The sequence below is a fragment of the Balaenoptera acutorostrata genome, chromosome 12 (genome assembly GCF_949987535.1).
Source record: "Balaenoptera acutorostrata chromosome 12, mBalAcu1.1, whole genome shotgun sequence".
NCBI lineage: Eukaryota > Metazoa > Chordata > Mammalia > Artiodactyla > Balaenopteridae > Balaenoptera > Balaenoptera acutorostrata.
In genome coordinates this window covers 36,556,403-36,572,992 of record NC_080075.1, presented here as the reverse complement: position 1 = coordinate 36,572,992, position 16,590 = coordinate 36,556,403, and positions in this window count along the sequence as shown.

Here is a 16,590-nt window from a genome sequence, read left to right as displayed (position 1 = left end):
GTGGCTCACGGGTCCAGTTGCTCCGCGGCATGTGGGATCTTCCCAGACCAGGGCTCGAACCCGTGTCCCCTGCATTGGCAGGCAGATTCTCAACCACTGCGCCACCAGGGAAGCCCCCACAGAAATTTATATAAATCTTCCAATCTGACCTCTTTTATGAGGAATTACTTTGATAGGACATAAAACAAGAGCAGAGAGTTGGCAATCTCTCTATGCCAATGAAGCCATTGTATCAAAAGTTCATACAGTACTGACCTAGCAATAATACGAATAGGTTGTATCCATTTTTAAGGGCACATCTCTATTTTTTTGCATATTCTGCTCCCTCTGCTTTGATTATCTACTGTGTTTTCATGAAACCAGATATGACGGAAAACTTCATTTCCCGCTAATCCTCCTTATTCAGGCAGGAGCTTCATAAGGTTTCTCAAACACTGCAGTAGATGCTAGGAATTTCCCCTCATTATCCACGCTTCCCTCCCTCCTTTTCATAATAAAATCCCTTGAGTTTCAGCTGGCTGTCATGGCCCTCTTAGAAACTACATTTCCCAGGCTTCCTTGTAACTCCATGCTCTTAAGTTCAGCCAATGGGATGCGAGTGGAAGCGATGTGTACAACTTCTAGGTCATGTCGTGCAAAGAGGAAATGACTATGTTCCATCTCTCTTCCTCCTTTCCTGTGGGCTGGGACATGACCCTCGTGCTGGCGACTGTTGGCAAATGGCAAACAAAGAAGGAAGGAACGTGAAACCCAGCTGACCTCATGGAGCAGAGCTGTCTACTGGCTCCAGACGGCCCACCTACATCTGGACAGAGAAATAAATACACTGCTATCTTGTTTGAGTCACTACATTTCTGTCTCTTTATTACGACAGCTTAGCTCGATGCCCTAACTAATATATACCTTCCTCTTTCCAGTCTCCGTATCTTTGTTTCCGTTATTGTCTCTTCCTGGAATGTCCTTAGCTATCTAGTGACCATCTAGGGACAGATCATATAATCCTCCCTCTGACTCCCCTATATGAATGCAGAATTTTTCGTAGTTTCTTATTAAATTCCTATCACAGTGGATTCTGGAGAGTTTGCTGTGTCATGTCTTTCCAATTAGGCCATTAAGTTTCTCAAGATGAAGGGAGATGCCCTTCTAGAACCTGGGTCCTCAAAGCATATTGGTTGAAAGAATAACTACTACAGCAATAATAAAAACAATAGCAAATAACAGTAATGATGATGATAAGTTGCTGTAGTCATTTTTAAGTTGTACACTTCATAGATTTCATAGGCTGCTTTTAAATAACTTTAAAAGTCAATGTGCTTCACACTTCTGGGTATAGGTACAAAGGAAATAAAATAAGTATCTTGAAGAGATATCTGCATTTCCATGTTTGTTGCAGCATTAGTCACAATAGCAAAGATATGGAAACAATCTAGGTATCCATCAGCAGATAGATGTATAAAGAAATGTGAGACACACACACACACACACACACACACACAGGAATATTCTTTAGCCTTAAAAAAGAAGGAAATCCTGTCATTTGCAATAACATGAATGAATCTGGAACACATTAAGCTAAGTGAAATAAGCCAGACACAGAAAGACAAATACTGCATGATCTCATTTATGTGTAGAATCTAAAAAAAATCAAACTCATAGAAGCAGAGAGTAGAATGTTGGTTACCAGGGCCTTAGGGGTGGGACACATGTTGGTCAAAGGGTACAAAGTTTTAGGTATGCAGGATGAATAAGTTCTGGAGATCTAATGTACAGCATGGTGACTGTAGTTAATACCGTAGGTACTCTTGAAATTTGCTAAGAGTGTAGGTCTTAACTGTTCTCACTAAAAAGAATGATGACTGTGAGGTGGTAGATATGCCAATTAGCTTGGTTGTGGAAAGCATTTCACAATGTTTATGTATATCAAGAATTACATTATACACCTTAAATATATACAATTTTTATTTGTCAATTATACCTCAATAGAGCTGGAGAAAAAAGTCAATGTGTTAATTATCACTTAGAATACTTTAGGGAAGTTCCATGACTTTTAATGCTAATCTGTAAAAATGAAGCAGTTTGGTTAAATTAGGGGCTACAGACTGGCAGCTACAGATGAATTCTGGTTTTTTGGGTTGTTTGCTTATTTTGGGGTCCATATTTTGGTTCTCAGTAGAGGTTGGTGATGTATAGAAATGTACTCCCCTGGATGTCATTTCAAAGTGTCTCAGGTTAGCTGTCATATGTTTAGGCTCTTCTCTTGCATAATACTATCCAGTAGGTCCTCTTGAGAGGCTTATGGTTTTACTAATTATGGTCCACGTGCTGAAATGGCAGTGGACTTGGGATTTCAGAGAAACAGTGAAAATAGAGGGAGAGCTGTGAAACAGAGTGCTTTGAATAGATTATAGCGATCTATATAGGAAGTCGGCCACGTCTGTATGTATGGACAGGTCCTGACTCTCGGATATTCAGAAATGGAAGTTCTTGTTTAAGGCTTATTGACGTGCTCATTCCTATAGCACTTTTCCTGGGCATGGCAGGCAGTACAGGGGTAGATATGGCCATGCAGAATTTGAAAGTATGTTTCAGAGCTGGAATGTGACACAGAACTGTAGTTAGAGGTCTAGTGCTGGGGAGCCTTAGAGATAAACTTGTTAATAAGCAGAATGATGGCAGTTGAAAAGATGGAATAGCAACACCAGGCATAAGAAGAACCACTAATAAGGTGTCCTTCCCACATGAATGGGGCTGTGACTATGGGAGGTGATGGTGTCACTGAAGTTAGAGATAGTTATAAGCAGTGATCTTTAGGGCTTCTAGGCTAATTCACGTTCTGGAAACAGATGTTAAAAGTGACTGGTGAAATTCAGGGCATATGATAAATCTGATGAACACTCTGAAACTTGAATGGACTGCACTGGGAAGCTGGGGTATTATGATGGGATGCTGGTCTCTCCTACTGGGAAATAGAGTCACTTTGGAACAATGAATGTCCCCCGGGAGTTCTGGAACTTAGTCAGACATTGCTGAGAACAGGCATCTGTCTGCTGCTTATCCAAGTTCGGCTTAGCTCCAGCTGTTGTGTGTTGGCGCTAACAATTTGGGCAGAGATGTCTCTGTTGGCGTAGCCTCTGCCAACGTGTTTCAGAGCTTCTCCCCTCTGGTTCTGCTGCCTAAAGTATATATAAGGTAGAAGCAGAGATAATGGAAGTGATAGCATTTCAAGTGCATGCTCAAGTGCATGTGGGCTTAGCTTCTAATTTTGACTCAGCTACTCCTGGCTGTAGAGTGAAGCTTATCTTCTCAGCTGAGTTGGCTTCTGTGGATCAGTGACTTTTGTAAATTCAAGCATCATTAACTATTTGTAAATGACAAATCATGTCAATGATTTTGGATAGAACCCTAAATCTTAGGGAAATAGGTAGAGAGCTGAGTTGCCTGTGTCAAAATCTTCTAGTGAAATAAGAGCTCATGGTAGTGTTGGAGATCTCAGGGATGTAAAATTGAGTTGGAGGAGGTTTGGGGTAGACCTAAACCCTCAAGGATGAGGGTAATAGCTTGCAATAGCTTCAGATTGGACATATCCCTGAGAAGACTGGTCACTGGTGCAGAGACACAGTAGGCCTGATGGACTCCAACCATCCCTGGGTAGCTTTAATCATACTCAGGGATTCCAATTCCAAATCTCTACATTCCTTGCCTTAACCTGGAGACGCTATGGCTGTACAAAGTCCCCCATCCAAGGTTTCACACCCATCTTTTTGTCTGACCCATTCCATTCAGGACTTTCTGAATGGTGGATGAGGGCAAACCCTGAGCTGTTGAGTAAGTTAGGAAATCACAAACTAGGATGCTTCAGATCAGAGGTCCTCTTTGACTATGTTTAGTAGCATAGAAAGCCAACAGGAATTTCCTGGCCCAAAAAACAACTTCTCATGGCCCAAGGCACATCTAGAATACAGGCTTCCATCTGCCTTCCCTTTAAAAAAAATCAGAATGAGCTTGTATTTAGCCTGACTGTTAAGCTTCATGGAAAAAGGAGGCTCTGTGAAATTTGTCCAGGAGCCTGGGATTCATCGGGAGTGAGAAGTCATCCCGAATAGTGAGTGCACTGGGGCCTACTGGGGCCGAGGGACAGCTTCCTGTTCTACAGGAAGGATGCAGAGGCCCCCGCAATAGAGCTGGAGGGCCTAAAGAACTCTTGGAAAATGTTTCCTCAAGCCAAAAGGCCTTGGCTTTGGACTCAGACAGCCACTTTCCTGCTTGGCAAGAAAAGAAGAACCCCCAGAAATCAGGCCTGTGGTTATCTGGAAAATAATTGCTAACATTTTCCGTCCATCAGGCAGTAGTCTATGTGCTTTGTATGTACTATTTCATAAAATTCTCACCCATCTTATGAAGTGGGTGCTATTTTTATTATTATTATTTAAACTCCATTTTATAGGTAAGAAAACTGAAGTACAGGGGGTTACAAATCTGTCCAGGAGCACACAGATAGTGAGAAATAGAGATAGGATTTAAATGCAAGAAGTTTATGTGGAATCTAAAAAATACAACAAGGTACTGATATAACAAAAAAGAAGCAGACTCACAGATATAAAGAGAAAACTAGTATTTACCAGTGGGGAGGGAAGAAGGGGCATTATAGGCATAAGGGATCAAGAGGTACAAACTATCAAGTATAAATTAAGCTACAAGGATATATTGTATAACACAAGGAATATAGCAAATATTTTATAATAACTATAAATGGAGTATAACCTTTAAAAATTGTGAATCACTGTATTATATACCTATAACTTACATAATATTGTACAGCAACTGTACTTCAATTTTTTTAAAGGCAGAAAGTTTAACCCCAGAGCATGAGCTTTAATTTCTGCGCTGCAACTGCCTGGGTCCATTTTCCTTCTCTGGCATCCAGATTGGGTTTGTTGGAACAACTAGGAGATATGCTAAGAGGGAAGCCAGATCACAGGGTGTGCTTCAAGTTTGATACACAACTTTATAATTTCCTAGGACCTTGGTGGTCTGGTCTTGGAAGCAGTAAAGGAAGGCATGAAGGCACATACAGATTGCGGGGCTCTCTGTGAATCACTTCCTATAATTGTCCTCTTGGTCTATTTTCTTACTTTCTCTTAAATTGCCTTCTATCTCATTTCTTGGGTGTGACGAAGTGGGTCAAACCAATAGGACCATCACCTTCCTAACTAGACTCCCTCACTCTTCCTCCCCACGCACTCCTATCCCCATGTGACCCCTGCCTCCAAAATCGGATGAGATCATCCTACTCCTTAAGACATGTCCGTGGATTTCAAAGCTTTATATTTCACACTCCTTGACTTGGCATACCATGCCCTCCATGATTAGAACCCACTGACCTGTCTAGGTCCATGTACCATGGTTCCCCGCTTCCTCTCCCACCCCACACCCACCTTCATCCTTACACTGTAACCAGACCTAAGTGCTGTCAGCATGGTATGGTGGTCCACATCTCCATGAAGCAGCACACGTCTCTCCTTCTGCTTGCAACTTGCATACACACACTACCACCACTCCCACCCCCAACATCTTTTATGAAGCTATTACTCATATTTTAATATCAAATCCAATATTATGTCATCTCTTGCTGTAAAGCCTTCAGGACTGACTGGTGCCTCTGCCCATCCCCCAGACAGCACCCTATGAAGAGGACAAGCTCTGGGATTAGACCTGAGGTTTCACACCCTAATTAGGAAATATATAAGCATTATGAACTAGGATGGAAAAAAAGATGATCTAAGTCTCAACGTCCTCATCAGTAAGATGGGTCTACTAAGATTTTCCACATTGAGTCCTTGGGAAGGGTAAATGTTGTAGAGCATGAAAAGCACTTGGCTCAATGCCAAGTGCAGAGTAAACAGCAGAGAAGTGATGGCTGTTATCAGTGTTCCAGCTATCATTCTATTCATCTCACTGTTGGGTAACTGTCAACCCATGTGCATGTCTTTTTTCTAGATGTACACTTCTTGAGGATACTGTCTGTGTAATTAGATTTTATATCCCAGCACCTGGCACAGTGCCTGTCATGTAACAGGTGCTCAATAAACACTTATTGGATGAATTATAACTCAATTATCTGCCATCTGCTTTGTCCAAAGCCACATATTAGCAGGATCTAACCTACGGCTCCCCTATTCCATCCTTCCATCTGCCTTTATGTTTAGGGAAAGGGGAGTTTATCTTGTCTCTCTTCATAGAGTCAGTTCACACTCTGTTCTCACTGCCTCCCAATGGTCCCAGCCAGGTTACCTTGGGTTTCAGTGAATCTGACTGCTGGGTACCCCCTGGAAATTCAGGACTACTGCTTTCCCTCAAAGCGATGCTGCTGGCACCTTGCTAACCTCAGAGCAGGTGTGATGTGTGGAAGCCACAATTCTCTTTCTTGTCCCATCCCAGGAGTGAGCACTTCACACCCACTAACTCCTCTCACTGTCACTAGCACGGTCCATTGTAAGTAACACATTGTCAATAAGAGGATGAGGATAACAAAGGAAGCTTGTTTTGTGGCACGTGGGGCAACAATAAACATCACTATTCCTGAAGTTAATCGACTCTTTTTCCATGGCTGGCCATTTCGCTTAGGAACCAGCTGGCTGACACACTGCCCAGGTGAGGCTGCTCAACTTTCTATCCATCTTTTCACACTTCTTCAAGACCCAAGTGCCCCACCCTCTTTCTCCTGTGCTCTTCAGAGGCAATTCTCCAGTTTCTACTCATGCACAGTCCTTCCTAACTAAAAGGGTCATCGACATGTTTCCTAAATTCAAGAGCAGTCTCTGCTCAAAATCCCACCTCTAGTAATGCAAACAATCAGGAGAAGCTTTTGAATTACATTTTTTCTTTAAAGGCTTTGAATATCTTAGAACAAATGTTGAATAATCTCTCTAAATGAAAGGGGAAAGAAAAATGCATTTTATCTTTGTGCAGAGCAAACTCCAGGGTCAAATCATTCTTTCCTTTTCTTTCCTTTCCCTCCCCTCCCCTCCCGTTCCCTTCCTTTCCATCCCCTTCCCTTCCTTTCCCTTCCCTTCCCTTCCCTTCCCTTCCCTTCCCTTTCCTTCTTCATGTCTTCTAAGCCATAGAATCTACAATAAGCAGGGTAGAGATGAAGGAATGAAAATGGGTCCACTTCAACTGGCCCCTTCTACTCCTCAGTGTATGTGGGTTGGTTCTATGACCTAAGAAGCCCCAAGTAGCCAATATTGCTGGGATGAGCAAAGAACAATTCCCTTTTCTTTGGACCTTCCCTGCTCACCTGCCATCCTCTGTCTCTTTGGCTCCTCCTAGAGCTTTTTTCCTTTCTCCCTTCCCTTTTCTTTCAGGGTTTGTTCTTCTTCTTCTAGGTTTCAGCCATTCCATTTTATTTGGGTGATGGTTGATGGGGGGGGGACCTATTCAGATCCTGCAGCTGGAGCATTCACAGGACAATCAGACATGTCATCCTGACAAATGATCTTCCACTAGAAGAGTGTCTGAATAATCAACATGGTTCTTCAAGTGAGGACTGATCAAACTCTCTCTCCTGCTGCCCTGAGTGTGGTATATGACATTCCCTGGAGGTGGGGCAGTACCGGACAGGAATAAATCAAATCCTAGATTTCCTCAGCAGGAAAGCCAGAGCACTTCTTTCCCCTCTCTCCTCTTGATGAACCTTCCTTGATAGACCTGGGTCAGGTCAAATGTCTGGACTGTGCTCCAGGCAAAATACCCAATGGGATACTAAGGCTTTGAGAGAGGACTTGGAAGCCAAACTTTCCATTAGTCCTGCTGTTACCGTTCCTAGGATTGCTGTTGAAAGAAGGTGACAATATGGTCCCAACCTAGAGAAGGAGATCAGCTGGAAGGAATTTATTTTTGGCTATTGTACAATTTAACATGTTATAAAAATAATATAATAGCTCAAGGAATTTCCTCACTGAAAAGTGATTTTTAAAAAAATCCAAGACTTTCCAAGGGCTGATGACGAGCTGGAGAGGGGAGCATGGCTGAGCTGAATCTTGAGAGAGTTGCCTAGTGCCGAAGCAAATGCTCTGAAGGGCTGCTCTCTGTATGGTAGATTAAGCACAGTGCAAACTCAGTAATCTGAACAGCCTTTATTTGAACTGTCCCATTATTCAAATGACTCCCTGAAGCCAACTTCCTTTACCGTGTATGCTCTGACATGCTGAAATTGAAAATTTCACTCATTGTTCCTTTCTTTTTTAATCTTCAAACTTTATTAGTCAAACTGAACACTTCTGAGCTCTGATTTGTTTGGATAATTGAGATCCCCATATAATTTTGAATCTAACACCTGACGATAGCCCTGCTTAGAGGTTCTCCATCAGGTGGAAAATAGACAGGAAATAGGACATGGCCAGCAAGCAGGACTGCATAAAGACAGTGAATTTCCACCCCTGCAGTCTCATGCATGATTACAGACAATCAGTAAGTCTTCTATTTATTGAACTTACTCATATAAGCAAGTGTATGTGAACGAATATCACCTAGAGGTTAGTGTTCATGTGCGTTGAAACCCTAGCTGCCGCACCTACTGTGTGACCTTAAGCAAGTTATTTAATCTCAAGCTTCAAATTCCCCATCTGTAAATTAAAAAATAATAATAACCTCATCCATGTCATTGAGTTCACTGAATAAATGAAATACAGTGGATGCTTGAACAACACAGGTGAACTGCAATGGTCCAATTATTTGTGGATTGTTTTTTCAATAGTAAATACTACAGTCCTATCCTACATGACCTGTGGTAGGTTGATTCCACGGATGTGGCAGAACCTTGGATGCCGAGGAACCAGGTATACACAGAGAGCCCAGTAAAAGTTATACGAGTATTTTCAACAATGCAAAGGGTCGGCCCCCCCCAACCCCCTCGTTGTTCAAGGACCAATAGTACACGTACTTAGCAAGAGCTGGGAACCTAGTGAGTGCTTAGTAAGCATGAGCTATTATTACTAAATTCCAAGAAAAATTCAAATAAGCATAAGATCTTGGCACTGCCATCAAAAGGTTTGCAAGCTATTTGGAAAGTCACTAAATAACACAACCAAACAACAACAAAACACAAAGACATACACACATGCACATCCACAAAACAGAACACAGATATGTGATCCATGTATAATAAAGCCATATAGCCCAGGTTCAAATCCTGGCTCTGACACTTTCGAGTTGTATGAACTTGGAAAAGTTACTTAACATCTCAGTATCTCAGTGCTCTCATATACTATAATAGTATCTATGTCACAGAGTTTTGGGGTTGATTAAGTAAATTAATAAACATATAATTATTATATATTATATAATTAATATATAATAATCAATAATATAATAATTAATATGTATAATAATTGTATAATGTGCTTGGAACAGTGCCCGGCATGTAAAGAGTGTCAGTATTAATATACAGTAGTATTAGTTGTTCAGAAAGGACATATATATGGATATGAGGGGAAAAAAGAGGTATTGGGTGATCAGAAATACAGCATGATCCAGAGGGTGAATCACATTTGCATGGGAAGGAAAAAGAACATTCTAAAAGTGGAAAGACATAAGATTTCTTCAGCTGATGTTGAATAAACTCTCACCTTTACTGCTATCACTGGGAAGGGACATTTCCTCTCAACAAAAGCCAGTGCTATGGCAACGCCATTTCCCATCTGAGCTCTCCAGTAAATGATGTTTTCACCTCATTTGTAAGTAAATTGAGAAGTCCAGGGATGTCCATGACTTTTGTAAATTAAGCGAATATAGACTACTCTCCTCTGTGAAAATGTCCTCCACATTAAGCCCTGAGGACCTGTCTCTCCTGCCTCACGTCTGATGGCTTCTGCCCAGTCTCCTTCCCTGGCTCCTTCGACTGAATCTGCCCCTGAATGGTGGTGGTCCCTGTGGGCCTGGTTTTCTCTCTCCCTTAGCTCCATGTGTTTGTTTTCTATGAATAAATGCATTCATTTTCATGACTCTACTGCCATCAGATGTAGAAATCTCCTACCACTAATGTTTTCAGCCTTAATATCACTCTACACTTCCAAACTCATCTGATTATCCCGAAGGCAGTAAAACTACAACCAAAGCTAAATTACCATGGAAATTAATTACCATGGAAAACTAACACCTCTTCTTCCTTCTACCTGTTCAATAATGCTTCCGTTCCTCCTTAAGATCAGTAACATCATCACTATCTACCTGTCTCTTTACTAGAATTCTGACACCTCCATTCCTACACCCATGTATCCAATCACTGAGTCCTGCCCATCAGCCTCAGAAACTTTCCCCAAACTCACTCTCTCTTTTCCCCTTTTGCTGACACTGCCTCAGCTACTCTCTACTTGGCTTAAAAGCTATGCCTTCTACAAATCTCTCCCCACTGTCTTCCCTTTTTACATAGCTGCCAGTTTTAGCTTCTTGGAAAGCAAATCTGTAATTGTCACTCCTTTGCTCCAACACTTATTTTGGCTCCCTATTGCTTGGGGATGAAATCCAGTTACCTCTGGTCTGTCCTCCTTGTCCAGACTGGTCCCTTGGACCAACTATAATAGAAATTGGCACCAGGATGGAGCAACCCTTTGCTTTAATAGAACCCTATACTTTTCAACTTCTTGTTCCAAACAATGTCATAAATTATGAATGACCATAGTACAGGACATACAAAGACAAATGACCTTGTTTGCTGTGTGAAAAACATAGACCGTGAAGTACCCAACGTATAATGTGGTTTACCTGAACGGACTCCTTATGTGCTGTTGTTTACCCTTCCCTTTGCATTGGCTTAAGTTGAAAGGGGGGGATTTACTGACTGACCTAAATGAATAGTCCAGGAGGTGAAGGAGACTGTAGGCAGAACAGTTGAGGTCTTAGAACTTTGTCTCCAACTCTGGGCTCTGTTTGCATCTGCTTCGTTTCAGTCTCAGACAGGTTTTCTCCGTGTGCCTCCACGATGACCTCTGGTAGCCCTGAGTCTGTATCATTCATGTAGCTCATGATCCCATAGACACAAAGAGAATCTTTCTAATTGGCTGGGCCTGGGTCGCAAATCTACCACCTTGAGTTGAAGTTCTAAGTCCACTCCTACTCAAACCAAGTGGACTGAGCAAGATTTTTTTTTTTTTTTTTTTTTTTTTGGAGTGGATGCGGAAGTTGGGAGGGGGGGAATATAATTTCCCAGTGAAACAGACAAACTCTATATGTCCACTATGCCTCTAAACACAAATACTTTTCTTCATCCATTATGATGAAATACCTACATGAGAAACTTCCAGGTATTCAAGCACCAAGAATGGGCCTCATATAAATGAGAAATATTAAAGACAGCCAGTTCCTGACCCAATGAACAAAGGTGGCAGAAAATTTTCCAAAAATGGCATTCTGGTAAGAACCGCAACAAAAGGACTGGCTACAACTTTGAACCTGAATTTGATTCTCTTCTTTCCTAATTTCAATGTGTCTAAATCCTTGGGATCGTGGCCCCAGGATTTTCCCACAGGTTTAGCAATAATGGGCCCAGACCTCTTAAGGCAGTTATGGTTGAAAGTATTCAGTTCCGGGGCCACTTTTAAGTTCTCTAGCATATGTCAGACCATAGGAACCAACTGGGGGTTCAGAAAGTAAGAGCCTTATAAAAAAGATTTTCTTCTTTGGTTTTCATTTAGCTCACTCAGGTCTTCAGAGATTCTAGAAACCCCAGAGGGGCCACCCACCCCCTCTGTGGGATTTAGAGAGCAGAGGTAATGCAGAGATTGTCTGCTATGTAAATTGGTGAGAATGGGGGTGAATCTCCCATAGACAAATAGTCAGATCCATTGATGTTAAACTGAGAGGTGACGAGGGAGGAGGAATGATCATCTGTAAAGACAAAAGCGTTGAAAGGCCCTTTTGCCTGACAAACATAAATACCCTGAAGAATAGAAAGCTGTGTGTGGATGTGGGGCTCGCTTAATGTGAATCCTACATCAGGCGTTTGTAAGTGATATAAACTGTGATGTGTTGTAAAATTTATATCGCTCCCCCAAATGATCTACTGGTAGAACATATATATTTTGCAGAAAATGTTAAAGCTGTCATAAAACCTCATTGCTACAGATACAGTAGGTGTTTCGGAAGTACACACCAAAGCAGGGATTTGTAATCATTTCAGGACAGTTCATAAAAGAAAGCACATTGTGTTTCAACATCTGAGAAAGGACAAATGTTCCCTTCTTCCCAAGGCCTGTTTTATCTTATTTTGCATACTTAAAAAAGAGAAAAGCAGAAGCAAACAAGCAGTCTAAATATTTAAATGAAAGCTTTTGGGTTTCCCTGGTGACGCAGTGGTTAAGAATCCATCTGCTAATGCAGGGGACACGGGTTCGAGCCCTGGTCCGGGAAGATCCCACATGCGGCAGAGCAACTAATCCCGTGTGCCACAACTACTGAGCCTGCGCTCTAGAGCCCACGAGCCACCACTAACGAAGCCTGCGCATCTAGAGCCAGTGCTCTGCAACAAGAGAAGCTACTGCAACGAGAAGCCCGCGCACCGCAACGAACAGTAGCCCCTGCTCGCCGCAACTAGAGAAAGTCCGCACGCAGCAAAGAAAACCCAACGCAGCCAAAAAGAAAAATAAACAAAATAACACATTTATAAGAAAAAATAAATAAATAAATGCAAGCTTTTCCTTATATGCCCGGGTTGCTAGAAAGGTGAGAGCCAATGATAATTTATTTCCCAAGTTCACATAGAGTTGTTGACTCTGTTTAATAATAGTAGATCTTGTTCAGGCTGAACAAACTGGTTCCTGGGGTGGGGTTGGGGAAAAGCAGCAATAAATCAATATTCTAGATGTAATCTTGGTGTCTAGAATGCAGAGAGAGATTTGGGTGCATAATGGTGTTGGTTTGTCTATTGTCATTCAGACACAAGCTGCCTCAGAAAGGGGCTTGTGGGAACCTGATAAGACGTGGTCAAAGGTGGGTTATAAATCACAGAGAGGCAGGATTCTGCTGATTTCATACACCCGCACTTTCTGGGGTGAAAAAAAATAGTGATAGATCTGCAATTTACTGCTTATCACATCTGCTCGAAGTTTTATAATACAAAAGCCTGACCTTCAGTGAATAAACATCCCGGTTGACTACCTGCTTCTGTTTAGGAAATACGGTACTCCAGCAACCAAGAGCTGGAAGCCCTCTGATGACCTATTTAACAAGCCCATCTTTGACGGTGAGCCATGCACAAGTGAGTTTTACTCACAAGCATCTCGTCCTCGAACAAGAAGTGGATGGTACTTGTTGAAAGAAACTGTATATTTAACTCTAGGGGAACAAATGGACCCAAGGGATCATATGGATTCCACACTCGTTCAGCACTTGTTAACGTTTTTGCAGATCACCGGACCACAATGTCTTCTCAAAGAATAGGGGAGGGAGGAGGCAGAAGCAAGGGGAACAGAGAGGTGAGAAACCAAGGAAGTTGCTGCAGCCCAGGGAAGACAGCGCAACCTTGCCCGGCAAAGAAAGAACCACCTGGCAAAGAGGAGCAAAAATTACCATGCATTACCCTAAGAGCTGGGATATTTCTGTCTCATATTTCTTCCAGGCAAAAGTTTGAAAACACTGACTTTTTTTTACTGCAGCACTTTCAAAATTAATATATATGTAATCCTAGTCTCAATAGAGGATGGTTCATGTCTAGTTAAAAGTGCATAGGAAAACAATATATCTTTGTAATTTTCAGACATGTAAAGCAAGTCAGTACTCCAAAAGTCTTCACATTCTCTCCTTGCTCCCTGATGGAGTGAATCTGCATTTTCCTTAACATACTCTTCCCTGAGTTAAATGTGTTTTGAGTGGATCTGAGTTTTAAAAGAAGTCACTTCATGTTTAAAAATTGTTTGTTAGCTAAAAGAAGACACCAGAGCAAGTCTTTTCAAGCTTGCATTTGTAATTTCAAACTGAGTTTATAAAATATGTCAATTGTTTTATACTCGTGCAAATGAAAAATCCATTCATTCTTTCAACGAATACTGATTAGTTAGTTATTATGTAGCAGGTACTCTCATAGATGCTGGCAATTAGCAGTGAACTACATAACAGCAATCCCTGCCTTCGTGGAGCCTACAATTTAGTGGGAGGATATAAACAATAACAGCTAAGTAACTACATTATGTAGTCTGTTGAGACAATAAATGCTATGGAAAAATAAGCAGGGAAGGGTTTAGAGAGTGCTGGACTGAGTATGGGGGATGGGAGGAGTATATATATTATTTAAATTTGAAATATTTCCCAGTGGTCAATAGTTTTAAATTTATCTCTCACACCTTTTAGCCATGTTAACAACTGGAACTGGAAGTGATCCGTTTGTATCTCATCTCTTTGCTGCGCTCTCTTCTACCTGAGAGTGGACAGAGCTGCAGAATGGCCAACAGTCCAGGAAAACCAAGATGATGTTGAGTGACCAGGTCAGCCTATATCATTACCCATACAGCACCTCTTAAAAACAAAACTGATAAGTGGGTATAGATGAAGATATTGTACTACCATGTGCACATCAGTTACTAAGAGTCTCAAAGGATACAAGACACTCCTACTCCCTTTTCTGTACAATAGTTCTTTTTTATTTTTTCTCTTAGCAAAAGCAGCAAGATTTAAGTTCTAGTCTTATTTCCATCAAACTGGGCTTTCTTACTGTCTTCCTGTATCTGAGGAAGCCTTAGATGATGCTTCTTGGCATAGAGTATTTTGAAAGATTATTTGCGAGACTACTTGGCAGGTTCTTGCTGACCACATATATTTTTTTACTCAATTCTCTGGAAGGAATTGTAACAGGTGGTATCAGTTGTGATGCTTTGGCTGAAGTAACAAAAGCCAGCTCCCGGTGGCTTATGCAATAAGGATGCTCAAGGACTCACAAAACTGAGAGTCCAAAATTGGGTGGAGTATCAAGTGACGGGCCTACCACCTTCATTTCTCTCCACTCTTTCAGCTCTACTCTGCTTCCTGTGCTGCTCGTCTTGTCTTGTGGTCTCAAGATGACTGTGGTCATCAAGGGCTAAGGTGGGGAAAAGGAGTGGAGGGGGGAAGAGAGAGAGAGAGACAGAGAGAGAGACAGATGAGAGAGAGAGAGGGACTTGGATTTCTGTCAAGAGTCCAGAATGTTTTCCCTCAAAACTTCTGGAAGACAAAGTCATTTGTTTTACTGGCCAATATTGCCTTAATTCAGCCCATCCCTAAGTCAGTTGCAAGCAAAAACATTGCATAATTGGCTTTGACCCAACAGAGCCCATCTCTTGATGGCAGGGACCTGCCTTAAGCATCTTTTGTAGGTGCCTCAGACCAAAACATTGTGATTTGCCCATAATGGATGCCCAGTTAGTTATTTAATTCAGTCATTTATTTAAAATGTATATCAAGTGCCTATTCTTTTCCAGGTCTCAGGACTAAGGATTTATCAGTGAAAAAAATGATCAGTGGTAAAACAATATGTTCCTGTTCTCTTGGAGCTTACTGTCCTGGGGAGGGGGAGATGGTATACAATAAACACATAAGTCAATCGAGTGACAGGAAGTGTTTTGTGAAATCTAGTGATCTTAAAAGTGTAACTCAATTCACAAGAACTGGAGATCAGTGGCAGATTTATGAGTGTCCTCCTAAGCCAGAGGTGAGACATAACGCATATATAAGATGCTCCAGCAGATGCAGAACATGGTACAGAATCATGTTCAAATCGCCACACTTCTGGTTTCTTAATCCTACTTACTTAGACCTGGTTGGCCCTCACCTACACTTGTAGGTTTAGAGTCCTTATTTCTTGCCTCTTTTGAGTCTTCCTTAATAATTTTCTGCTTTTTAAGCCTTCCCTTGTCTGTGAAGACCCCTCATCTACTGCTGGATGAATTGGCTGATAGCTGTAAGCCATTCTCTTGTTCTCCCAGGACGGTGTTAGGACCATATGAGATGCTCTACTCCTTCCTCTGACCTACAGTGTTTGAAGGTAGTAGCATAACTGTCTTGCATATGGAAAAACTGAGCCCCTACAGATTAAATAATTTGTTCAGTGTTATACAGCTAGAAGATACCAGGGACATGATTCAAATCCACCCTCAAGGTCCTCTTGAGCAAATCTAATATGAAATTCTACCACTGTTCACAAATGTTTCTTATGTTAAGTGTGTCCCTCTTAAGACTGTAGAACCCATGTTACACATCTCTTCTTTCTTCCCCACATTTCTGGTACATAACACTGTCCTGAGAGTAGAGTAAAATCGATAAATGATTGAGGGTAGAGGGCTTCTCGTTTGTGTGAAAACAATATAACAGCAACCTTGGAATAACATTTTTCAAAAAGAATAGTAAACGGTTATTTTTAACCAGGTGACAGCCAAGATATTCAAATAATAAATGAATTTACTCTGATGGTCATGCAGATAGATATTAATGTGGCATTGAAGCTTTTTCATCAGTTACACGGGCATGCATTGGCTCTAAACATGACATCGTAGAAGCATCAAGGCCTTTAAAAATAGTGATCAGGGAACCACATGGATCATAATTTTAAAACAACCCTTCTTCATGCTT